General features: G+C 37.1%; 1 pseudogene; it reads left to right on the forward strand.

Annotated features, from left to right (window-relative positions):
• Positions 1–280: 280 nt before the first annotated feature.
• Positions 281–399, forward strand: LOC120599704 (uncharacterized; annotated as a pseudogene).
• Positions 400–9,721: the final 9,322 nt, after the last annotated feature.

The following is a 9,721-nucleotide window of genomic DNA, read 5'->3' on the forward strand; positions in this document are numbered from 1 at the left end:
GGTTTTCAACTTTTTCTGTCTGGCTTACTTTGCTTAGCATGATTATCTCGAGGTCCATACACATCGCAAAAGGCAGTATTTCATCTCTTCTTATGGCTGAGTAATATTCCATTATATATGTACCACAGCTTCTTCTTTGATTTGCCTTTCTAATACAGCTAAAAATAAACCAGGACAAAAAAAGGAAAAGAAAGCAGTGCCTTGAATTTTATTCCACTTAAAAGAAAACATTTCAGCAAGCAGGCCATATACATATTTGCATCTTTAAAAAATTAAATCGGTCTACAGCCATGCCACCCTGAACAAGCCCGGTCCCATCTGATCACGGAAACTAAGCAGGGTTGGGCTTGGTTGATATTTGGATGGAAGACCACCTAGAAAGACTAGGTGCTCTAGGCATAAAAATACATACATACATACATACATACATACATACATACATACATACATAAGGGATTGTAAGCTGACAAGGTCCTTGCAAACTGTGAGGTCAACCAAGGGTTACCTCATCTAAAAAACAATAAAAATAGAATAAAAATAAAAATAAGTAAATAAAATAAAAATTAAATCAATGCAGTAATCAAACAAACCCACTAAACTATGAAACAGCAGAGCTACAAATCTATGTTGTCTTTAAGGAATAAAATGTTCAGAGGTAAGGCTGAGTCCTTGATTTTAAATAGATTTAACCTGGCTAAAACCCTTTGTCTATGCAGCCTCTACTACTAAAAATACATGATGGTCAAAAATGCAATTTATTTTACCAAAAGATACCAGAACAAAACATAAAATACTATTTTTAAGAATGCTGAAATATTATCATTAAATGTTTACAGAGCATCCACAAGATGAACTGTATTGTAATGTACTTTGGGAACACTGTAATTTTAGTAATAGCAATCCTTGCCTCAGAAAATTTAGAATGAGATAAGCAAAGAAGCAGGTAAACATTAGGTATAATATATTAATTTATTTAATATTAAGTATAAAAATTACTTCTTAGATCATTGAGCAAAGCTACTATTTAAAAATTAGGTTACTTCATATTATTCTCTTCATCTTTAAATTGTACCCTAAATTAAAAAGCCATAGAATTATATTTGGAAAGAAATATATAACTTAAAATGTTTAAATTAGAAAGAGAATCAATAATAAAAACTAAGCCTTATATGGTGCTATTATGGGCCTGTTATCCAAACTGTTCTGTATGTGTTAATGCACTGAATTCTCAAAACAATCCTATGAGGAGTGGACACTTCTATCATTCCCATTTTTCAGAGGAAGAAACTGAGCCACTAAGATGCTTAAGAGCTTAGCAATACAGCCCTCTGGCTACCTATATCAAATGAAGGGAATTAAGAGTGAAAGAAGAACGACTTATTCAAATAAAAATAATTTCACATCAGAAAATTGATTTTTAAATCTATCGAATGTTCACAAATACAGAACAATGAAAGCATAAGATAGAAAACATTAGTTTAAGAAAACTATGAGTTTTGAAAATAAAATTTTTTTTATAGGCATTTTTCTGATGAAATACCTGCTTTAAGCCATTATGGATTAATACATTAGCAGGAATTAGATTATGTAGCAGATTTTTTTAAGATAGGATATAGATAAGAAAAATAAGATAAAGAGAGAAGCCTAGTGGAGGGAAAAGGGTCGTTAACCTTTTTTGATAATTTAGTTTGGAAATGGCCTTAAATAAGATACGAGTTACCTTCAGAACATAATTTCATCACCTGAAATAGTTAATATTGGCTATCAAACTGCTCTATAATATATTTAAGTTGGTTTGGTATTGGTTCTGATATTGGTACAGATAAATATGCAGGTTTCTAAAACCTTATCTAGTTATTCAACAAATATTTATTAGTCACCTATGATGTACCAAGTACTGAGATATATTGTGAAACAAAATAGACAAAGATCCTGGCCTTAAGGGAACTTAAAGTCTATCAGAGGTAGGCATAAAGTATAGTTATCTGGTATGTTAGAAGATAAGCAATGCACGGGATAAAGGAAGAGCAGAATGTGAGAAGTTGGAGACTTTAGGGATAGGGGTATGGTCACGGGTTTAAACGGAGTATTAGGGTAAGCATCACTGAGAAGGTAACGTTTAAGCTGAGCTTGGAAGGTGGGAAAGAATTTAGCCATGCAGATAGCTGGAGGAAGAGCATTCTTAGCAAAGAAAGCAGCCAGTGTAAAAAAGCCCTCTGGAGGAACCGCTTATGCTGAGTGAGTGAAGGGGAGAGTAAGAGAAGTCAGAGATAGGAGGGAATGGGTCCACTGTATGGGCTTTGGTTTTCTCAAAGAGATTTGGAGCTATTGGAGAGTTTTGAGAAGAAGAGTGGAATGATCTGACTTACATGTATCTTAATGGTGTCAGCCTGAATGCTGTGTTGAGAACAGACTGTAGGAGTAGTAGTGGAAGCAGAGAGACTAGTCAAGAGGCTATTACACTAATCCATATGAGAGATGATGGAGACAGAGGAAGTGGTGATTCTGGTTATTGCCTGAAGGGGTAACCTACAGGAATTCTTGACAGATGGGACGCAGTGCTGAACAAGAAAAGTCGAATGGCTACAAAACATTTGGCATGAGGAAATGGAAGGGTAAAAATGCCATTACTGAGTATCTGAGTTGTAAGAGAGTGTAGGAGTTTAGCTTTGGAAATCTTATGTTTTTCATGTCTATCAGACATCAAATGAGATAATATGTAGGAATCTTGATACATGAACTTCAGGAGCGGTGTAGATTAGAATTATATGTTTGGAAGCCATCAGCAGATGGATGGTATTTTAAGTCTTTGACTTAGATGGGATCACCCAGGGATTTAGTGTAGATGGGAAAGGTAAGTCTTAGAAGCCGATCCCTGGGGCACTCTACTGTTAGGAGCTCAGGGAGAAGGAGTCAGCATAGGAGACTAAGGTGGAATGAGGCAGAAGGAAAGCAAGAGGAGGGCAAAGTTCTCAAAGTTTCATGAAGAAAATACATCAAGAAGGAGAGACTGATGAACTAGGTAAAAACCTGCTGATAGGTAAGGTAAGAGAATTTATCAAGAGACTAATGGTGGTCTTGACAAAAGCAATTTGGGCGAAATGGTTGGCAAAAGCCTGAGAGAAGAAAAATAAGAAATGTATGCATACAGAGAAATGAGGCAGTTGTTGGAAGGTATATGGAATCGACATGGTTGTTTATGGCTCAGAATGATCTATAAAGATGGGGAAATGGATTCTGAAGGAGAAAGGAGCAAGAGTTGCTGAAGAGAGAGGGGATGTGATGTGCTGACAAGTAGGGAGTGGACACAACAGCAGTTCCTCTATTGTGGAAAGGGGGAAGGCAGAATATATGGCTTAAGATGCTGGTAGATGAGTAGATGTCAGTGGTAGTGGGAACTCATAGAGAAGTATAACAAAACAAGAGAGGGGTAAAAATTTGAACATGTAAACATGGGATTGACAGTGGAATTTAAGCAATTTTTACCTCACAGTGTAATTTTACCTTGCTCCTGAAATAAAGGAGAGAGAGAGAATATACAGGCAGAGGTTTGAGGAAATATGGCTGCCAAACAAGGATAGTACATGGAATGCAAGATGGTGAAGAGAGATGAAGTGAAAAGAGGTCAGATTCTGACGTATGTGTACTTACTTCCTAGAGAGAAATTACAGTTGAATTTGATACAGTGGTGATTGTTAAAAATGGCACTCAGTGAATCCTGCCTCTCTGTTTCTGCACCCTTTACAGTATGTCTTTGCTATTTGCTATGGAATCTATTCCCCACACCTGAATCTGTGCTATTTTGTAAATTGCTTTGACCAATTAGAATGTAAGAGTGGTGACTGGGATATCCAAAGCCACTATTGAGTCCTTGTAGCTTTGCTGCCAGTCAGAAGCCAGGGACCATGAAAAGAAGTCCAGGCTATCCTGCTGGAGAGAGACCTCTTGGAGAAAAGGCCCTAGAGCAGTGCTTTCCAACAGAAATTTCTGCTGTGATGGAAATACTCTACATCGTTGTCCAATGTGGCAGCCACTAGCCACACATGACTGTTGAGTACTTGAAATGTGACTTGGGACTAAGAAACTAAATTTAGCCACATGGAAGAGAACTGAGGTGTCCCACTGACTGCCAGCACCAAGGCACCAGATGTGTGGTGCCTCCAGCTGTAGGTGAATCTCTCTAGACAACACCACGTGGGACAAAGACAAGTTGCCCCTGCTGAGCACTGCCCACCACAGAATATGAGCAATAAAATTGTTTTACAACATTAAATTTGAGGTAGTTAGTTATGTAGCAATAGAGATAACTAATAGAGACAAGAGTCTTGCCATCCTATGAGGACCTGTCTGGTAGCCAGCTGGCCTTTTTTAGGTGACACCTTAATGCCATGTGCCTTTTCATTCAAATTGTGATGCTGTTATTCTCCAGAAATATTGACTGCACCTAGGCCCCTGTTTAAGAAATGAAAGTGCTTGAAGTAGAATGTGCAAGAAGAAACCATTTTCATTTATTAAGCATCCAGGCATTCATGTGAAGATTTCTCACTCCTGCTCAGAGAAATCACTATGATACAAGGGAAGTTCATAACCAGGAGATCCAGGCCTGGCCACTGGATTTGAATGTCTCTTCTTTGACTCAACAGAACCGGTGAGTTCATATCTCTCCTATTCCCCATAAGATACTCTACAGTCTTTTTTTTTCCCCCTCAAGGACATAGATTGTCATAACTCTTGGCCATATATAAGTGTAGACTGCTTAAGGCCAGAGATGCTGGCTAAGGAGAGCAGGGTTGAGGAATGACAGTTTACAGCAGCTGTTGATCTAACTTCTCTTATAGAATCACTGGTTTCTATCCTTTAGCCCTCTCCTTTCCACTGAGGTCCTGACCCAGTATTGTATAGATTCCTTCGATATTCCCGGTCACATGGAATTTATACTATTTGCCTCTGCTTCCTTTTACTTCCCCGATGCTGCATTAATTACAGTTGCAGGATCCACAAGGGCACTTAAATTATTGAGAGATCATTATACATCAGTAGAATTTTTTGTGACTGACCATCTCCATTTTTATTTCCAAATATAAATAAACTGACCTCTGCATATTTTCTTAAGTCATGCTATTTTGGTGAGGATGCATGCTTGGGGAACTGATGAGAAATGGTAATTATACCAAATTTACCAGGTGCAAAAATATTAAAGTAGTATTCTGCATGATATCTGAGTGTTTGCCAATATGTCACATTATATAGGGCTGGATACATATACAAAGGTGGGAGATTATTGAGAAAAATATTTTTGGATTTCCTTCATTCAAAGATTTACACATTTTCTACATTGCAGTTTGTTAAATATAAAATATTCAATAGATTCGAAAGACTTGTAGACTGCTAAGAGCTCTCACCTATTTTATAACTGCTCTACGGTTCTGTGATCTGGTTGTCTGACCTCATGTGTGTGCAGGAAATCTGGGCTTCATTCACCATCTGATATCAGCCACAACTTGAGAGCTGTGGGTCAAGGAGCAAAAGAGATTTCTCACCTGGGCAGGGCAACATGGAAACCACGGAAGTGACTAAGGCTCAAGGCCCTGAGAGAGAGAGAGTAGAATACAAAACTGGGGCCAAATCGAAAGTGTTAGCAACAGAGATCATGCAAAATCAAATCTGGAGACACTCACAGAAGCAGCTAGATGCTCAGTGAGTTCAAGGAGAACAGGGAACACATTTGATTTTCTTGCTATTACACCTCAAGCCTAGTATAGTGATGGCACACATTAGGAACTCAAGAAATGGTTGTTGAGGGGCAGGCAGAAATGGGCATTTATAAGTTTGAGGAGTAGAAGAGAACACTGCCCCTTCTTTTTCCACATCTTTTCACACTCCCTCACCTTCCACGGTCTTCCCGATCTTAGTCTGACTTGAAGAATAGAACATTGGGCTCCAGGTCAGTGCCTAGTACAACCACAAGTTCTCATTTCCTGCCAATAATTTACTCATTCATTTATTTGTTCAATTACGTATCTATAAAATAAGATAGGAAGGAATTACAGGAACTCAGTGGTTTCAAGGAAAGTAAAGAAAGAAAACCACAGTTGAGACAAATTACCCAGTCCCTGGTCCAGCTATTCCAATTCTCCCTCTCCTTTTCCCTCCCCACCCACCCAAAAAGAGAACAGGGAAAAAAGGAAAGAAAGAGAAAGAAATGATTGTTGAATGAATAAATGAATACATGAGGAACTGAGAAACTTATGATTGAGCTAAAGAGGGAATGTTTAGGGCCAAGCCAAAGCTAAACTGTGTAATAGGCAAAGTTCTGCTTTGTACCATCAATTCCATCCCCCAAGGTAGAACTGGATACTTTTCAGGTTTAAAATTTTATCTCTAATTGTACAATGTGTAGCGAGACTGTGTAGCATGTTGGAAAGGTAGGGGAAGATAGCTGCTGCTGGAATCAAACAAGAAAAAAGGGAGGAGACAGAGACACTTACTGAACATTTTCTCTTGCCAAGCCTGTCACATAACACTGCTTGATTTAATTCTCATTTTGTGGGAGGTACAACTATTATCCCAATTTTAACAGTAAAGAAACAAGGGCACAGAATCTTTAAGTAACTTGCCTTGCTCACTGATAATAATTACTTGCAGTGCCTGTTAAAAATTTGAGTTCCCAGGACCTGAATCTAGAACTTGCTAAATCAAAATGTGCAGGAGGTCCTAGATTTGGTATTTTTAACAGGCACCCAAAATAATTTGTTTTTGGAAGCAAGATTGAGAAACACTGCCTGACACTGTATATTCCTGGTAGACATCCCATTATAAAAAGTACTGGTTGGAGCTTCAATATTTCACTTATCAATGGAAGACATTTAGATGCTTTAAACTATTCAGTAATTTTCTTTGTAAAAATCCTTAGAAACGAGAATGCATATTAATTTGTGCATGTAAGAGAAATGTGAACTGATTTGTTAAAAGTTTGTTTAAAAAGGAGCTATATATAGTTTGAATTCCAATTAATGTTTCCTAACATAAAAGAGTAGTTTGTCTCTAAAAGGAAAACATTAAGGTTAATTGGTTTTTTAAATCTTAAAACCCTTCAGGGAAAGACTTTTCTTGATTAAAAAATTTAAATTCATTTTACAGCATACATTTTGGTCATGGTTAGGGAAGGGGTAATTAACTTCCCATGGAAGATTCACTAATTACCATTAGACTAAAATCAGGTTCAACAAGCCTTGAACTTAGAAGAAAAGCAAAAATATTTGTCAGGTGCAGTGGAATCTAACACTATAAATACTAGGATGATCTGTTTAATGTTTATGTCTAATTCTTGTTTTAAGATTGCTCCCACAGATTTCTTGAGTTTTTCATGAATAGTTTGCTATCTTAGATTTAGTTTCATTAAGCTTATGGAAGTCTTTAAAATTAAAAAATTCAGTAATTGAAAAGAAACTTTATCCTGGAACCATGGGTTTCATAAAATTATTTAACACATAATCTGCAGTTTTACTTAATTAATGTTCGTTAAGTAGATTGGTTGATGATGCAACACCTAAAAATTCATCATTTTATAGTTTCCAAAACTTCAAAACACTTATTTTGGAACTCTGTATTCATAGTGAAAAGAGCATTACGTTTTTAGGATTATTTTCTCTGGAAAAAATATACATATAAATCAGTTAAAATCTGTATATTGGCTAAATTGCTACAGTTTTTGACAAAAGCTATATTTTATAACTTACATTATAAAAGCATGAGAGCCTGTAACACGGGATGAAGTAAAATCTTAATGATTAGAAAGGGGACAAACCACTAGTTCATTTGTTCTTGGCAATTTGTCTTCTGTTAAGTACGAAGATTAAATTTTGTCATTGAGGGGCTTTTTTCTTTTTTTCTCCTATAGTGGGCAGAAAGGGGCAAGTTCAGGCAGGTTCAGAATTTTGGGAAAGCACTTCAAATGCCAGAGCATCAGACCGAGATTGTTAACTATTCTGTTTAATGACTTAAGAGGAAAGCTTCACTGGGGGCCTGAGTATTAAAATGTTTACTGAGATCTTTGATTTAGGGGAGCATCCCCCAAAACCCGGTAACAGGCCAATTCTCTACAATATCCTTATGTTTTTAATAAACTTTGTTAAAGGCTTCTGTCTAGGAGGACTAGAGAAGGGGGCACGGCAGTGTTTGAGGGCGAAGTGAACTGCAGAAAGCTGGAGGCACGTGGAGAATTGAAGATAATAAGGGAAGAAGTCCAGAGCAATGTTTGGACTCAGGATTAGTGAAAGAGAACCAGAGCGCCTCAGAAATTCAGAGAAGACCACTGGCCTTAGGCAGTCATGTGGGAATAGGGCCAGAGTTGGTTTTTCAGGGGTTAGGTTTCCAAGAAGGAACTCTGTTTCAATCTGGGTGATAGTCTAGAAGAGGGATTTAAGAGCCAAGGTCATAATAAATTATGGCTCATCACATAGTAAAAACAAAAACATGACAGAAAACTGGTCTATCCAGAAAAAGAAAAAAAATCATGGGAACTAGAATTAAGAGAGTGTCTGTCTAATGTAAACATTTAAAAAGTCTTTTCATCGTTTCATTTAGCCTCTCAGACTTTGACCCCTTCACTAGCTCCACTCCATGAACATTTGGGCATATGAGGTAGGAAGGAGTCCTGTACCCTCCCTGGCAGCTGGCTGGTCCTTGTGGGCCTGGTGTCCAGTAAAGCAGGGTTGGCCAGTAATTGCTCCTGTACATTCAGCTAGCTTCTGTGGCTCGTGGACATCTGGTCTGTTTTTTCTTAGCTCAGTCAAGGCCTGGAGTTCTCTCCTTACCTATGAGTCATCTCAAGTCTAGCTGGTATTCTAGTCTTTCAGACCAGGAGGTCCACACTGAAGTCTTATATTACAGGGTATGTCATCACAGTTAAGAAGCCCCTTCTGAAAATCCCCCCGCCTCCACCACCACACTTTCAAGTAATTCTGAGACTCATCAGAGCCACGCAGTCATCTGGGGGAGGGGGCGGCAAGAAAATGAGAATCTTAGCATCCACTTTTTTCTACCTCTTTTATTTCTAATAACAGTAAATACAAACAATATATTCTTTTCTGAGATACATTTTAATAAATTTGTAATTATAGAATTGCAATGTTTTACTACATGGTTAATATGGACTTGCAAAAATACTCTATCCAAGTTACTATGGTTAATATGGACTTGCAAAAATGCTGATTTTATTTTTCATATCATATGGCAAAAGCCCACATCTCACTAATAGGGAAATGATGTAAATTACTTGATTATGCAATATAAGTAGCTTTGAGCACTATTCCCCCAAGTGGAAAAAACGGTTATTAAAGCTATTATGTTCTTATAGGAGAAATGGGGGTTCCATATCTACTAATGAAAGTTGCAGTTGTTGTCTTATCTATTATTGCCTTTGAAAGGAAACAGAAAATTAGATATAAATAAAATTTGCTGAGAATGAATAATCCCTAAGCACTAAAAATTAGGTAGGTAATAACTTTGAATCTATAATTTCACTTTTGAGAACCAAATATACATATACTATACAATTATACAATCAACTGTACATGTTCTCATAAGGTGGGCAGTGCGCTATATAATGCAATTTCATTTTCAAGTAAAAAATGCTTCATTATTAACTTTTCCATATACTAACAAAATATGAAGTTGTATAAATTACCTAGCCCAATTTCTCAAGACTTTAAACATAAGA

The sequence above is a fragment of the Pteropus medius genome, unplaced genomic scaffold (assembly GCF_902729225.1).
Source record: "Pteropus medius unplaced genomic scaffold, Ma_sr-lr_union100, whole genome shotgun sequence".
Taxonomy (NCBI): Eukaryota; Metazoa; Chordata; class Mammalia; order Chiroptera; family Pteropodidae; genus Pteropus; species Pteropus medius.